The 17,495-nt window shown below is 48.2% G+C and overlaps 1 protein-coding gene across 1 annotated transcript in view; it reads left to right on the top strand.

The window, feature by feature from the left end:
* Positions 1 to 17,495, top strand: part of TM9SF4 (transmembrane 9 superfamily member 4) — a 54,518-nt gene that overhangs the window by 368 nt on the left and 36,655 nt on the right. The window lies entirely within an intron of this gene.

Here is a 17,495-nt window from a genome sequence, read left to right as displayed (position 1 = left end):
TGCCCCTTCCGAAGAGCCCCCCAACCCCCCTCTCAGCCGCCTTGGTCCTCCCCCTCGCTCCTCCGGCATCACTTCCAGACCCTGTGCCCGTCACCCCCCGCCTCCCCACCGTCCGGCCGGTCGGCTCCTGCGACCCCTCTGCTGACCACCCCCCAGCCTCAGCCCCGCCTGATCCCATCCGGGACGCCGCCCCCGCCCCTCCCCGCCGCCGGCCGCACGCGGTGGGGGCTGGGGTCTGGCCTGACTGTCGCGGACCCGTAGCATGTTCTCATCACCTCGGCGCCGTCGTCCCCAACCCTGTCTCTGGTCTCCTCTCTGCCTCCCTTCTTGGGGAGGTGTTACCCCAAATCAAACTTTACTATGCATTAGATTTGGAGGGGGAGGTCCTTTTTCTATTTAAAATGCAGTTTCCCCGAGCCCCACTCCCAGGGATTCGCCGGCCGGGTGATGCCCAAAGGTTTTATACTTTTTTTTTTTTTTTAAACAAGCACTACTGAGATCTCTTGCCTCTGGTCTGAAGGACGCCTGGAAACACCCCTTCCCAGCTTTGCCCTGGCGCGCGACCATCGTTTTGGTGGGAGGCCACTGGGTCAGCAGAGAACCCTCGCTTCTGCCTTGGTCTCTGCCTCTGGTGCTGTCACCTAGACATCATCGTGGTGTTGGTCCGTGCAGGACCTCGTGCATAACGCCGCCCAGGGGCTTTCCCTTCTGACAGCTCTGTAGGAGCTCAGCCCGTCTGGGTTGCAGGCTCCTTAGCAAGAAGCACCGAGTGCATAGGTAGGTTTGCAAGGTGAAAGCTATGCCCCAGAGTGGGTCAGACCAGGCTGCCTACTGGTATTGAACCCAGGAAGTAGACCCGGGAAGGACTTCTCTTCCGGAAGTTCAGTTTGCCCGCATTGTGGCTGTCAGAAGACCAGAACCACCGTTCAAGTCTCTTAGCCCAGAGTCACAGCCTGCCCTTCCTGTGTGACTTCCGACAGATCATTTTGTTCTGGGAGGGAATGCAAAGGAAGATGGAGAGAAGAGGAAGTGGCATTGACCTTAGCAAAGGGAAATTCTTTGTTTCAATTCCTTTGGAATTGGTTTTCTCCATAACCTGACTCCAGTAGGAACTGATAACAGGTTGTCCTAGTTTGGTGAGCGTGTGCTTATTTAGAATCTAACCTCGTAAGTCAGGGTAGCATCATGGGCTTGCCTGGTTTCTAAGTTTTGGTCTGAACCGCAAGTGGGAGAAAAAGTCCCCAAAGTGTTTTGTTGAGACCCAGTTCTTTATGTGGAGCACCTTCAGGACAAGGATGGCGTAAAAATGTAATAGGGAAAGTCACAATTTTATTGCCATGGGGACAAGTTCAATAAAATGGCATTTATCTCACTTTGCTGGGAAGTTCCTGCCCTATTTCTGGTACACATTTGCTTAATCAACAAATATTTGAGTCCCTGCTCTCTGCCAGGACCTAGAGATGTAGTTGTGAACTAGAGGTTCAAGGTCCTCATCCTGGGGAATTTTTTCTATCTGAAGAGACAGGCAGTGGGGGCTGGAGCAATAGCACAGCGGGTAGGGTGTTTGCTTTGCGTGCAGCTGACCCGGGTTCGATCCCCAGCATCCCATGGTCCCCTGAGCACTGCCGGGGTAATTCCTGAGTGCAGAGCAAGGAGTAACCTCTGTGCATCGCCGGGTGTGACCAAAAAAAAAAAAAAAGGCAGTGAACAAGTAAATACATAAAAAAAAAAATGTCAGTGGTTAGTCCCATGAATACAGAGAAGTGAAATGTTGTAGTGGAGGCAACATTAGATTAACTGGTCAGAGAAGGTGACATGAATTGAGACTTGACTGACAAAAAGGGTTCAGCAATAGGAACTAGAAGTGAAAGGGAAATAGGAAATGTGCAAAGGAAAGGGAAGAGGAAAGGGCAGAGGCGGGAATGAGCTCGGTATGTCCCAGGAACTAAACACTGAGGCACTGATGCAAGGAGTGAGGGTGGGAAAAAATGATATCAGATAAAATTGGAGAGAAATTGGAAGTTTGTTTCCAGCCGTGCCTTGAATTGTGGCTGACTGGAGTCCGCAGTGTGTAGCCTGGACTGGGTTTTGAAGTACACCATTCAACTTGAGTGTTTCCCGGAACGGAACGTTGGGTGAACTGGCTTTTTCTCAGCCTGCAGTGAGGCCAGAGAAAGGCTTCTGGAGCTTATCCTAAGGATAGTGATTTTGTCTCGTCTCGGGCTCATTATACCCTAATTTTATGGGTAACGGATTTCCAGAAATTGAGGAGGGAATTTGTACGGTGAGCCACAGAGGCCATTTTAAAGAGCACACATGAGAAACTCGGTGCTTGATACAATGGTGTACTGATGCAAAGACGTGGAAGCAAGTTTATTAAAGTTTATTACGTGGGGAAGCGGGAGCAGGATATGTCATTTGAGATTGGTCTTGATCAAGTACTTAATTTTACCGGCGTCGGAGCCCTCTGACATTTGGCTATTTAATGAGGGATAGAGGTGTGTGGACCTGCTTTGGGGTGTCTGGGTTTCTTTTTTGTTTGTTTTGGGGCCACTCTCGGTGATATTCAGGGTTTGCTCCTGGCTCTGCGCTCGGGTCACTCCTAGAAGGCTCAGGGGCTGATGCCCTACCCGCTGTACTACTGTTCCGACCCTCACTGGGTTTCTGAGGCAAGTTATCCAGCCAGAGAGGAACTGAACTGGTAGATTCAGTCACTGTGGGAACGTGCTAGGTTTGGGGTTTGCGCTTTTGTTTTGAGTTAGGGCTGTGACTGCAAGTTTCAAGTGGTATTTATGGTCTTTTATCCTCCTTGCCTATCTCTAGTGGAAGGCTTTTCTTCCTGGGGGCTGGTCTGCAACCTCCCAGGTCTGTGTTAGCTCTTGGGGTGTTTCCTGAACCTGCAGGGCAGGCCTTCTACCCAAAGAGATGACTGTCAGTTGAAGTACCCCCTTGTTTCCTATTTTCTTCCAGCATTGGATTTAGACAGCTCTCTCAGATTACAGGATATGGAGTTACTCTAGCTGGGCCTGGGGTGAGAGGCAGGCTGGTGAGAGAGGTCTCTATGAAAATGTTGTGTGTATTCTGCATGCTCTTGAGAGCGGAACTTGGTAAGGAGTCATTGAATGCATTTGTAGGCATCTCAGGGGTATAGAAACCTCGATTCAGAGATTAAAATTGTACTTACATATATCTTTGTTCATACCGTTTGGGGTTATGTTACCTTTGTTAATCAGTTGTAATACTTATACCCTGAAACTCGCCATTTAAAGTACACAGCTCAGTAGTTTTTAGTTTATTCCCTAAGTTGTACAACCATCAGCACTTTCGACTTCCAGAACATTTTTATCACCACCAAGAGAATATTAGTAGTCACTTCCTACTCGTTCCTCCCCAGCTCCTGGCAGTTATTAATTACTTTTTAGTTCTGGATAATGGAATAAATTTATAAATGGAATGACACATTATGTGGTGTTTTGTATCTGGCCCTTTTTTTTTAATTAGCAAAGTATAATCTTTTCCACATTCATCCACATTCATGGGAGCCTCTGTCAGCACTGGACTCCCTTTTATGGCCATGTGTGTTCTATCTGTGTTTAATCCATTCACAGGTAAAGGGTTTGGGCTTGTTTCCATGTTGGGCCTGTTATCTGTAATGTTGCTTGAACATTGATGTGCAAGTTTCTCTGTGAATATAATGTTCTTATTTTCTTGATTTTATCCCTAAGAGTGTGGGTTGCTGAGTCACATCACATTCTTTTTTTTTTTTTTTTGGCTGGGTGGGGCAGGGGCAATGCTGGGGGCTGCTCCTGGCAGTCCTGAAGATTGGGCCTGGGCCTCCCACATGATCCATCTGTGTTTAGCCCTCTGAGCGCTCTCTCCAGCCCCATGCTTTGGCTTAGTTATATTACACATCCCACTGTTTTGAGGTGTTTTGGTTTGATACACATGGGCCCGGAGTGTCACCTGACAGATCCTTTGAGTAGATGGAGTCAGTGCTAAGCAGCCCCCTGGCCCTAGTCAAAAACACCTAAACTGTTCTTAGTGATGGAATGTGGACGGTCGAGTCCTGGCTGACCCAGGGTGGCAGGAGTGGGCTCAGCCGCACACAGCCACTTGGGGGGAGGGGCTGTCTCCTCCACATCTCCAGTGGCATGGGCCTCGGCCGGTGGGGTAGGAGAGTGGAAGTAGGAGTCATCGTGGTAATCTTTGTCCCAGCACCAGCACAGTTCACCATGTGGCCCGGGAGAGTTGGTTTCCGCGCGTCATATTGGAGATTAAGGTTTGGGCTTGATGGTTTTGGAATTTCGGGTTGAAAGTGCTGTGGTTTAGGAGTACGTGCTCAGTGTCTTTGGCTAATCGGCCCGTAAAATCGCGCCGATGTGGTTCCTCGTGCTCGGTCATCGCACCGGTGAGCTTTCCCAGTGACGTGGGCTGGTCGTGTTTCCTTATCCCTCATACACTGCAGGCGCCCCTGCCCTTGAAGCTGGGCTGCCTTCAGAAACAGGCTCCTCTCTGGCCTCTCTGAGGGAGGGAGTGCCCCCCATGCCTCCTTTCTGGGAGCACAGAGAAGGCAGAGACAGCACTTCAGGAACTCCTAATTTCTCTTTTACAATGCAAACGGAAGTTCCCCTTTGATCCTGGCTCCAAGGAAGAAGGAAGCTTGTCAAGACTGTTGTGGAGGGCTGAGTCTTGATGGCAGGCCCTGGCAGGAGGGCGGAAGTGTCCAGGGTGAACAGGGCCATCTGGCTGCCACTGAGTGATAAGAGCTGGCCACCCCCCAACCCTGCTTTGATCCCCAGACCATTTGCTCGGACTGGTGTTCTCACGTGGCCTCAGCCACCTCTTCCTTGCTCCCCTCGCAGCCTCTCCAGCAGGATTCCTCTCTGAAGCCTGAGCACTGCATTGACCTCTCACGGTTTTCTGTAGAAGGGGATAGAAATGCTACTGGTGGTCCTCCAAAACACTGACCGTGGGGCTGGGAAGGCACTTGCCTTGCATGAAGCCAACCCAGTTTGCTCTCTAGCTCCAAGGAGTGACACACATCATCAGGTGTGGCCAGATCACAAATTGGAGTTGCATTCTTTTTGTTTATAGGTTTTGGCCACCCCTGCTTGCTTCGGGCTTATTCCTGGCTCTGGGCTCGGGTATTACTCCTGGTGGGTTTTGGTGCCAGAGATAGAACCTGGGTTGGCTATGCTCAAGGCAAGCACCCAATCCACTGTATTATTAGCTCCGACTCCAAGAACTGGGCTGGAGCGAAAGCACAGCGGTAGGGTGTTTGCCTTGCACGCAGCCAACATGGCCGACTCGAGTTCAATTCCTCCGCCCTTCTCGGAGTGCCCGGCAAGCTACTGAGAGTATCTCGCCTGCATGGCAAAGCCTGGCAAGCTACCCGTGACGTATTCAATATGCCAAACACAGTAACAAGTCTCACGATGGAGACGTTACTGGGCCCGCTCGAGCAAATCAGTGAACAGTGGGAGGACCGTGACCGTGACCGTGACTCCAAGAACTGAATTCCATACCCAGTTCGTTGGGGCCTTACAGCATTAGGAATCAAACCCAGGACCTCACACAGGCTAGGTGTTTTGCCACTTGATCCCTATTCCTGACCCTTAATGATAATTTTGAAAATTCTGTGGGTTTTTTTGGGGGGCGGGGATGGGGGGGGGAACCTGATGGTATTCAGGGCTTACTCCTGACTGCACTCAGGGATCACACCTGGTGGTGCTCAGGGGCCCATATGTGGTACAAGGCAAATGCCCTGCCTGGTGTATTAGGGCTCCCAGCTCCCTGCATTCCTCAGCTCTTAAAGCTGCGGGTTGCAGCTGCACATTTAGATCTGGTTGCTTGATGTTTAGTTAAGATTCCCTTGGGCTAGGGCTGGAGAGATAGTACAGTGGGTAGCGCCTTTGCCTTACACGTGGCCAACCCAGGTTTGATCCCTGGGACCCCATAGAGTCCTCAGAGCCCCACTCAAAGTGATCCCTGAGCACAGAGCCTGGAGTAAGCCTTGAGCACCCCTAAGTGTGGCCTCAACCCCTCCCTTCAACCCCCCCCCCCAAAAAAAAAATAGATATCTCTGTGTCTCTGTACTGCCACAACCTGCTGCTGGAGTTTTCCTACTCCAGAGAACAAAGTTTGGAGTTTTTCTGTGTGAGCCCCTGCTCACCAGCCACTCTATCTGAGGGCCCTAAGATAAGGACGCATGTTTAGTGCCTTTGGTCTATTTGGCTTTGTGAGTTTCTGGCTCTGTGGGGCTGCTTGGTAAAGGTCTTCAGCCATCACAAGCCATCCTGCCCTTTGTGGCCGAGTCTCAGGAAGCTTTAACCGACTGGGTGATTGATTTCAGATAACTGTTGGCAAATCACCTCCAAAACCTACCTACCTACCTACCTACCTACCTACCTACTTTTCTTTCTTTCTTTCTTTCTTTCTTTCTTTCTTTCTTTTCTTTTCTTTCTTTTCTTTCTTTCCTTCCTTCCTTCCTTCCTTCCTTCCTTCCTTCCTTCCTTCCTTCCTTTCCTTCTTTACTTTTTAAAATTTTGGACCACACATGGCTGTGCTCAGGGCTTACTCCTGACTGTGCTCAGAAATCACTCCTGGCAGTACTTGGTGGACGATATGGGATGCCAGGGCCAGAGATCGAACCCAGGCTGACCATGTGCAAGGCAAACACCCTACCCGCTGTACTATCTCTCCGGCCCCAACCCTTTTCTTTTTTTATTGTTCTTTCTCCCCCCATGCCCACCCCCTTAGCCTAGGGAACAGTTGGTGGTCTTAAAATAGTGACTGCATCTTTGAGAATGAGAGGAAGAATCTGGTGGGAAAGGTGCTGCTTTTGCAGCAGAAAGGACCAAGAATAGGGGCCTTCAGGTTGGCCAGGCTAAATTGCTCAGTGAAGCTGTTCTGGGAAAGCAAAATGCAAAAGGCAGAGGTGGGGGGTTGGGGGTGGGAGTGAGCTTCAGGTTAGCATCTGACCACAGAGAAGTGTGAGTGATTGAAAGAACATTCAGTTCCCAAGGGAAACTTCCTATTTTCTTTGAAAGAAGTTTCTGTTTTTATACCTTTCAAATTGGAAGGGGGTAAATTTGGAGCCCTGCGGGTTACTGTTTAGTCAGAGCAGCTCGTCACTGGGCTGATGTTCAGGAGTTCTTTCTGCAGGCCCATTCCCTAGGAAGACAGATAGCGAGGGCGAGACCTTGATTCTTGAGTCTCTTGAGCTGGATCGCTTTCCAGGTCGCGGTATCTTGGCCAGAGATGGGGTGTTAGATTACTGCACCAGGGCTTCTCGGTTGCCTGCGCCCTGTTCCTTCACATGCTACCTTTGCAGTCTTGTGACTTGGAAACCAGGTAACGCCAAGTAGCACTGAATAGGCTGGTTCACATTGCTCAGAAGATGTGAAATGGTATTTTCTCTCATGGTTCCAGCCGAGCAGCAGATGTTGTGAAATACTTAATTGACTTTTCAGAACAAACCTCACATTAAAAATTAACAAAGGAATTTCCCAAGAAGTAAGTTCTTGGCAACTTGCTCCCTGACTTCCTTACAGAAATGAACTTTGCTCTCTCCCTCCCCCCCCTCTCTTTCTCTCTGCTCCCTTTCTGCACTCTCTCTCTCTCTCTCTCTCTTCTCCCCCCCCACCCCTGTTTGGGCCACACTCAGCAGTGCTCAGGGCTTACTCCTGGCTCTGCAATTAGGGATCACTCCTGAAGGTGATTGGGGTACCAGGGATGAAACCTGGGTTCGCCACGTGCAAGGCAAGTGTCCTGCCCATCATGCTGTCCTCTGCCCCTAGGCTGTCAGGAGCAGAGGAAATGTTAAAGAATTATTAAAAATGGAATGGTATCCAATACAGGGGTCTTAGCATAGAGACTCCTGGACTTTTAGATCCTCGGTCCTCCTGAAATCATGTCTGATTTTGCACTTTTGTACTATTTTCTTCTTTATTCCCTGAGAGCAGGGATACAGTTCTCATTAACCTCTCCCTGGCTAAGAAAATCTGGTCCCGTCTGGTCTCCTTAAGGGACAGAAGCCTTTCAGTGACCCCCCGCCCTTCCTCTAATAACTTCCATAGTCTTTGCTTCTGCAGGGAACTCACCCTAATATTTTTAGAGGCAGCACATTTACTTCCTCTTCTTAAAATGTGATTTTATTTTTGGTAGGAGGAGGGGGGTCACACCCCGCAGTACTCATTACTTACCCTGGCTCTGTGCTCAGGAATCACTCCTGGCAGGGCTTGCATCCCATACCTTATGGGATGTTGGGGATCAAACCCAGGTTAACTGTGTGCAAGGCAAGCACCCTAACCACTAATCACTGTACTATGGCTCCAGGTCCTGTATTTAATCTTACTATGGGTCATTCACACACAAGGAAGAGTGTTGGTATTAAAAGGAAAGTCACTTTGCTATCCCCAATCCCTTCCTGGAGATAGCCTTTGTCAGGAGAGGGCAGCAGTGGGTGTTGGGGGCTACTGGCAGCAATGCTGGAGGGACTGTGTGGTCCTGGGGTAGAACCCGGGACTCCTACATGCAACGCTTGTACTGTAACCCCTTTGAGTTATCTCCCCTGTCCTGCAGAGATGAATAGTCCTTGGTTTTATCTTTATTTAATTTTTTTACTTTTTTTGGGGGGGGGTCACACCCGGCTATGCACAGGGTTTACTCCTGGTTCACGCACTCAGGTATTACATCTGGCAGTGCTCGGGGGACCATATGGGATGCTGGGAATCGAACCCGGGTTGGCTGCGTGCAAGGCAAATGTCCTACCCACTGTGCTATCACTCCAGCCCCCATGGTTTTATTTTTCATTGATTCCCGTCCCCTTCCCTTTTGTTGTTGTGATGATGTGAAATTGCCTGCACTTGTAATGGCGCTGGTACGTGCTCTCAGGCTCAGTGGGGGCTCTTTTGTCGCTTAGCTATCCCCAGTCCCCAGTGGTCTTTGACTTTTTGGGTCTTGCTTTGGGACTACGCCCAGGGAAGCTCAGGGCTTACTCCTGGTCTGGTAGCGCTCTGTGTGGTGGGACTTGAACCAGGGGAAGCGCTGTAACTCCTGTACTGTATCTCTGTTTCATTGGCGGAGGGGGGCCGGGGGGCCGGGGGTGGGAGGGTTGAGGGGGTCCACATAATTGCTTAGGGATTACACCTGGCTCTGTGCTCTGGAATTACTCCTGACGGGACTTGGGGGAGCATATACAGTCCAGGGCTGGGGATCAAACTGGGGTCAGCCGCACCTTGCCCCCTATACTGTCTTTCAAGCCCCCAAGTCTCGTAGCTTTCTGAAAATTTTAAGTTTTACCTTTTAGGTCTGTGGCTCATTTTGAATTAATTTTTATGTTTGTGAAGTTTATTTTATCAGTTGCTATAGAAGTAAATAGTATTTACTTTTGAATAGATCCTCCCTTTTCTGTTGAGTTACTTTGATACCTTGTTGAGAAGCAATTTACGATATATATAAGGATTTATTTTTGGATGTCTATTTCTTGCATCAATCTTTATTCGCATTGACTCTTACCATGCTGTCTTGGTTGCAGTAGCTTTGTCATAAGCTTAGAAACTGGGCAGTGAACCTCTTTCCGGGTTTTTTGGTTTTGGTTCTTTTTTTTTTTTTCCTGGATTTTGGGTTACAACTGGTAATGCTCAGGAGTTACTTAGGAATTGCTCCTAGGAAGCTTTGGGGACCTTGCGGGATGCTGGGGATTGAATCTGTGTTGGCCACGTGCAGAGTCCTACCCACTGTACTATCACTCCAGCCCCTAGTTATGTTCTTTTAAAAAGTTGTTTGAGTTGTTCTAGGTCCTTTTTATTCCCACATAAGTTTTATGTTTCACTAGTCAAGATTCTGTAATAACAGTTAGCTGGGATTTAGCTAAGCATGGCCTTGGAATCTGCCAGCCTGACTGTGCTGGGTCCCTGGCCAGTTCATGAACACACAGTGCATCTGCCACTTAGTCATTTGCTCTTTCCTTTCTCTTAACAGTGGCTGCTGTTTTTTTAATATGGAGTGTTGAATATTGAGCTATTTCTAAATACTGTATTCTTTGTGAAGCTGCTCTAAGTGGAATGGTTTTCTTGATTTTATTTGGGATTTTTGTTATAGGGAAGTACACATTTGTTCAGATATGTGGGGGGGTCATCTCCGCACTGTGCTTGGAGAACCTGGAGCCCCTCTTAGTAGTGCTGAGGGCCCACGGAGTGCTGGGGATGGAACCCAGGGCCTCACACATGTAACATCTGTGCTTCACCACTCGGGCCATATTTCAAGCCCACAGTTAAATCTTTCAGTTATTTATTTTTAAAAAGGTTTTGTTTCATGCCCGCTGTGCTCAGGGTTTATACCAGGCTCTGAAACCAGGATCATTCCTGGCAAGCTTAGGCAACCTTATGGGGTGCCAGGTATCAAACCTGGGTGAGCTGCATACAAGGCAGTCACCCTTACCTGCCGTACTATCTCTCCAGCCTCCACAGTTAATTTTTATGTTTTGATCTTGTTTCTGACTTTGTTCAACTGATTATTAGTTCCTGTATTTGTAAATTTCTTATGATTTTTCAGATACAAGATATTACTCTGGGGGCTGGCGCAATAGCACAGCGGGTAGGGCGTTTGCTTTGCATGCGGCCGACCCAGGTTCGATTCCCAGCATCCCATATGGTCCCCTGAGCACAGCAGGGGACTCACTTCCTGAATGCAGAACCAGGAGTAACCCCTGTGCATCGCTGGGTATGACCCAAAAAGAAAAAAAAAAGATATTATTCTGTCAGGGTTTGTGATAAATCTTTGTGTCCACATTGTCTTTTTATTTCTCCATGTTGTGTCCCCCCCCCCCTTTCTTATTAAGTATCCTCCTTACTCAAGGCTTCTGCATTTTCTTTCATTCTTAGAAAAATTTCCTAATCATGATTATTTAAAAGCATGTCCATATTTTATCCCAATATATCTTCTATTTCAGTTTGTGCAATTAAATCTTTAACGTCTTTTCTGGTACCACACACTTTGGAGAGGTCTGTATTTTAATACATAGTTGAACTAGCCTGCCTCCATTATTTTTCTTTTCAAAAGGATCTGGAAGTAGAGAATAAATGCTAGCGAGATTGTAAGTGATTTGTTACTGGAAAAGCAGTGAATTGTGGGAAAGACAAGGAAGACCAAGAAGTGGAGAGGGAGGGTGAGGGAGATAAGAAGCAGTTAATCTGCACCCACACAGTCCTTGGAGCACTTGTGTTCATGGCCTTGTCTTCACTGTGGGGACAGACTTCAGATCACTGGGCTGTGCCAGGTTGGGCGCAGTGGACTTTAGTTAACTCCTAGATAACCTGCTCTCTGATCATGCTGTGTTCTTTCTTTCTGCGGACTCCTGGGTTACCTTTGTGACTCCTAGATTCTTCTAGAAACGTTATCAAACCCAGCCTTCAGCTTTGCCCTGTTTCTGTCCTACCTCTAGATTACTTGGGTTGATCAAACATCACCATCCTCCCCCCAGCCCTACGTGTGTGTGTGTGTGTGTGTGTGTGTGTGTGTTAAGATAGTTTTTTTTTTCTTTTTGGGTCACACGTGGCGATGCACAGGGGTTACTCCTGGCTCTGTACTCATGAGTTACTCCTGGTGGTGCTCAGGGGACCATAAAGAATGCTGGGAATCGAACTCAGGTCGGCCGCGTGCAAAGCAAATGCCCTACCTGCTGTGCTATCTCTCCAGCCCCTCATAAGATAGTTTTTAATTGAATAGAATTTACTTAGAAAGATGTGAGGAGAAAGACAGGAATACGTGTTCAAGGATGAACGTGGTCTTCTCCTGACTGGAAAAAGCAGAAAGAGAGTTGCATATTCAAGGGAGAACATGGGCTTGAAAGTGTAGGCCTAAACATCCCCTATTTTCTTTTCATCGCCACTAACTTTATTTAAACACCGTGGTTTACAGAATTGTTCATAATACAGTTGTTTCAGGCATCCAGTATTCCAGCACCAGTCCGACCACCTGCATGACCTTTCCTCCACCACTGTCCCTAGGTTCCCACCTGCCCCCTTAGCAGCCACAAAATAATTTATTTTACATTGCTTGCCGAGAGAGGCGGAGCACAGCAGTAGGGCGTTTGCCTTGCACGCAGCCAACATGGCCGACCCGAGTTCGATTCCTCCGCCCCTCTCGGAGAGCCCGGCAAGCTACCGAGAGTATTCGATATGCCAGACACAGTAACAACAAAGTCTCCAATGGAGACGTTACTGGGCCCGCTTGAGCAAATCGATGATCAACGGGAAGGCCTTTACTTTACTCCTTTACATTGCTTGTTACAACAGAATGGTAAATGGAATTGTCAAAAAGTAGTTCAGTGAGGCTGGAATGATAGTACAGCGGGTCGGGTGTTTTGTCCTGCATGAAGCTGGTTCCTGGCATCTCTTATGGTCCCCCAAGCACCTCCAGGAATAATTCCTGAGTGCAGAGCCAGGAGTAACCGCCGAGCATCACCGCACCCCCCTACCCCCCCGCCCCCCACACAATTATAGTTAAGTAAAAGAAAATTTGTGAAAATTGTTATAGCTTACAATGATGTTTTTAGAGTCTGCAGATTATACTGATCCGTTTGTTGCTAGATGAGCCTTCTGTGTTACTGTTTTTGCTTATTGAGCTTAATGGACTTCTATGCTACTTTCCCATCTGATTTGCTGTGCTCCTACTGGGCTGTTAAGGTTGTGGAATTTGGAGGTGTGGCATGGTTGCTTATGCAGTGCAGTCCAGGAACTCCAGGATTTGTATATCGGGGATGATTCTCAGTACACCCTTACTCTGAAAGCCCCCGACCTTTCATTCCAAAGGTCTGGTATACCTGGGAACCACACAAACATGAATTTAAATTCCAGTTTCACCTTGTTCTAGTTGTGATGTGTTTTTTTTTTTTAGGGGGGAAATGGGGAGTGACGAGCATAGGTGGAGCTTGGACCACTTCTGACTCTGTGCTCAGGGGACCATAAATTCCACAATTAAGCCTGAACTTTTCCCACTCTACTAGTGGGAAAAGTGCCTTGCACACAGCCGACCTAGGTTCGATTCCTCTGTCCTTCTCAGAGAGCCCGGCAAGCTACTGAGAGTATCCTGCCTGCACGGCAGAGCCCGACAAGCTCCCCGTGGCGTATTTGATATGCCAAAAACAGTAACAACAAGTCTCACAACGGAGACATTACTGGTACCCACTCGAGCAAATCGATGAACAACGGAAGGGCAGTGCTACTAGTAATTTTGAACGTATAATATTAAGACCAACAGTAATCAGCAGTAATATGCATTTTGTTAAAAAATGCAAATTCTCAGACCTTGCTCCTGGCCTACTGAAGGAGACTGTCAGGGTTGGAGCCAGGATAATTTCTGAAGCTCAGTCTTTGCTCACCATTCTTTGCCTGACTGCTGCTTCTCCACACCAGGGCACTTCATATTAAGTGTCAAACCTAGAAATGGACACAGCTGTGTCTGAAGCAGAAATCTCAATCTCTCTCTCTTCTCTCTCTCTCTCTCTCTCTCTCTCTCTCTCTCTCTCTCACACACACACACGAGTAATCTGACAACTGCCACACTGCAGATGTGTCTATGGCCATACCACCCTGAACACACTCTCACTCCAGCTGCAGGCATGATATATTCCTTTCCTACGAACTTACCTTAATTTTTATTGGTTTTTTTTTTTTTTTTGGTCACACCCGGCGATGTTCAGGGGCTCTGCACTCAGGAATTACTCCTGGTAGTGCTGGGGGTAGGTGGGGGGAGGGCATATGGAATGCTGAGGATCGAACCCAGGTCAGCCACCTGTAAGACCTTACCCACTGTACCGCCACTCCAGTCCCCCCTTAACGAAACTTCACTGGTTCCCCATGAGGCCGAGGCTGCAGCCCAGACTCCTCCCGGGTTCCTCCTTTTGTGCCTTCTGTGTGCTGCATCCCTCACCTGTTTGCCAGCCTCCTGTCCCTGTCTGCGGACCTGTTCGTGCTTGCTTCTCCGAGGATGGCCCATGCCCTGGAAATGCAGTCATCGCTTGGAACTTGCTAGAAACACAGAATCTCGGTCCCCACCCTGGACCTGCTGAATCAAAATGTGTGTTTTAACAAGGTTTCCAGGGGATCTGTAAAGGCCTAGAAGTTTGAGAAATACCACCTAGTACTTCACCTGCCTCGGGCTTTTTACGTTTGTCTCCAGGCCTTTTGCTTGTGTTTGTTTGTTTATTGATCGATTGATTTTTTCTTTTTTTTTTTTGAAGACCAGATTTTACTTGGAGTTTTAAGAAGGGGCATGGGGGAGGGGGAGAGAAAGGGGGAGAGACGGAAGGGGTGGGGGAGGGAGGGAGGAATAGAGAGAGGGATAGAGAGGAGAGAAGGGGGAGGGGGGGTGTCAGTGAGAGCGGTTCCCAGAGTGGAGAGAGCCCATTACACATCCCAGCATTGAGGTCTGAAAGTAAACATCTCAAGAGGGAGATTCGGGTGGCATCTGCTCAGGTAGCACTTGTGCAGCTTGTGTTTGTTCTTTCAGCACATTTGATTTTGCTTTGTTTTGCAGTGGAGTTTTCCGGGGGTGGGGGTGAGGGGAAGCTATGCTCAGGGCTTACTCCTGGCTCAGCCCTCAGGGATCACTCCTTGTGTGGCTCAGGGGACCATATGGGGTTCCGGGGATGGAACTTGGGGTGGCTGGATGCAAATCAAGCACCCTGCCAGCTGCACTGTTGCTCTGGCCCTTTGCCTTGCATGCATCTGGCTCGGATTTGATCCCTAGCACCCCTCATGGTGCCCAGAACACCTCCAGGTGTGGCCCCAAGACCCAAACAAGCCATTGCTGCGGCCCTCCCTGTGCTTTCTCAGAACCTTGTTTCTTTCTTCTCCTTTCTGTTCGGACCTTAGAGTAGACTTCCTTTCCCACCAACCCTGGGGGCTGCCTCTGTGAACTTCCCAACACACTGTCCTCAGTTGCTTCTGCTTCTTTGTTTTGTTTGGAGTGAGGGGTGGGGGAATAGCCTGGTAGTGCAAAGGGCTCACTTCTGGCTCTGCTCAGGGGTCACTCATGGTGGTGCTCAGGGAACCATCAGTGGTGCTGGGGATTGAACAGAGTTGGCCGTGTACAAGGCCAGCCCCATCCTTAGCTCCCTAAGCTTCACCCACCGCAGGATTGGCTGGTGTTGTCTCTGTCCTGCAGCTTGGTGAAAGTGCCTCGTAGGCTTGTGTCCTGGGAGACTGGCACACTGCCTGCCACGTGTCAGGTGCTCTGGGTCTAGTATGACCATGAGCTTTGGGATCTGACTGCCCTGGCTACAAATCCCGACTCCGTGTTACATCACCTCTCTGAATCTCAATTTTCTCATGTGTTTGTTTAAGTGAGGCAGTTCTGCCTTATAGAATCATTATGAAGATTAATTTATTTAATTGCATGAAAGGAACTTCGAACTACACCTGGCACATAGGCAGTGTTCAGTAAATCCTTGTTGCCACGTGTGATTGACAACATCACTTCAGGCCTGTCATCTTTCAATGCACCTCGCCTGCCTGCAGAGCTGGGACCTGTTCCTCTACATTCTAACTTTGGGCAAGTTATTTCATCTCTGCTTACCTCACAGTCATCAGAGAAAGTTGTGGGCATCATGCAGCTCAGCGTTCGTGCCTGGAACCTAGTACAGAGCAGAGACTCGGGAATTGGGAGAATGGACTGTAATGTCTCAGTGCTCAGGGACTCTCGCTGCTTGTTGCCTTTTAGTGTTTTTCACGAGGGTGAATGTTCTCCACATTGTAGTGGTGGTGGTATTATTTGAACTTGACTGTGTGTATACTTGCCCCACTTGCTTGAAACTTTGGAACTAAACTGTATTGAGGTCTTCAAGACTTGCTTTTCATTCTGTGCAACCTAAGTTCTTCGGGAGTCCTTAAGTTTCCCAGGTCACTATCTCCCTGCTAAGATTGGAGGATTCAGTTTCAAAAGAAAGTAGAACTAATGTCTTAGATTTAATTGGCTTGATAACCACAGGAGATTGTAATCCTCTGCTCTGGCTTCAAATCACTTATCAGATAAGGCAGAGAGGTTGGGTACCTATCTTCCTAGGAGGGGAAACTTAGACTCATTTTTGATTAATGAGAAATAATGAAAGTAACTGTGGGCCCTTCGTATCTTATGTTGAGATAAGGTTCTTTCATATAGTACTTGTTGAGAATGTAAATCATAAATGGATGTTGAAATGTGTCAGCTGTTTCGGTCTATTAAAATGATTGTTTTCTCAGTTACTTTGTTCATGTGATATATCACATCAATCTGCATTATGTTGAGCATTCCTCGCATCCTAAGGATAGCTCCCACTTGATTAATGTGCTATAAAGTTTCATTTACTTTTTTTTTTTTTTTTTGGCGACACCGTGGTGTTTAGGACTTACTCCTGGTTCTGCATTCAGGGACCACTACTGGCAGGGCATGGAGGACTGTATGGGGTGCTAGGGATTAAGCCAGGTGGGTCATGTGCAAGGCATCTGAAGCCCATCATTCAGATAATTCATTTTGTCTTGTAAGTATGTTATCAAAAATGGCTTTTAAAATGAGGGGTAGAGAGGAAATCCTGCTGTGCAGTGTTGTGATCCCTGCTTCTTCAATGAAATCTAAAGTTTTTGTTTTTTTCAGTTGGGTTTTTGTTTTGTTTTGGTAAGTGGGGAGGTCTCCCAAGCTTGGCTAGCTAGACCAGCATTTTGAGGGCCAAAGGGTATACTAGAGTTTACATATGTATATATCTATAAGTAGCTAGAGTTATAGACTTATCTTTATACCAGAGACTATAAAAACCAGCTCCCGGAAGAGCGCGGCTGCATTCACCGCCACACGACATCTTACTATCTCATTGTTACTTTGGACAACCTGACAAGCTACCAAATGTAACCTGCCCATACGGCAGAGTCTGGCAAACTCCCCGTGGCCAAATACCCAATATGCCAAATACCAGTAATAATGATGGATCTCATTCTCCTGACCCTGAAAGAGCCTTGAATATGGCACTTTTTAAAACGTCAGGGTTAGGACGAAGGAGACGTTACTGGTGCCTGCTCGAGGCAATCAACGAACAATAGGATAATTGTGATTGTGAAAGGGTACAGAGCTTTTCTGGGCGCTGTGGGGCCAGGAGCCATCAGGACAAACCTGGCAATGGTCAGGGACCTCCAGGGCTGTAGCATGGAGAGCTTGGGTACGAGCATTCAGTAGTGGGGTTCAAACTCGAATCTTGGGGCATGCAAAGCTTGGGCCACTGACAACTGAACAGAATCCTGACCCCTACCTAAAAATGTAAAAGGTAAAGGTAAAGGCCCTCCCGTTGATCGTCGATTTGCTCGAGCGGGCCCAGTAACGTCTCCATTGGAGACTTTGTTGTTACTGTGTCTGGCATATCGAATATGTCACAGGGAGCTTGCCAGGCTCTGCCGTGTGGGCGAGATACTCTCGGTAGCTTGCCGGGCTCTCCGAGAGGGGCAGAGGAATCGAACTCGGGTCGG

Source organism: Sorex fumeus, unplaced genomic scaffold (genome assembly GCF_029834395.1).
Source record: "Sorex fumeus unplaced genomic scaffold, SorFum_2.1 ptg000044l, whole genome shotgun sequence".
In the NCBI taxonomy this organism is placed as follows: Eukaryota; Metazoa; Chordata; class Mammalia; order Eulipotyphla; family Soricidae; genus Sorex; species Sorex fumeus.
This window is presented reverse-complemented; position numbering and strand designations above follow the sequence as displayed.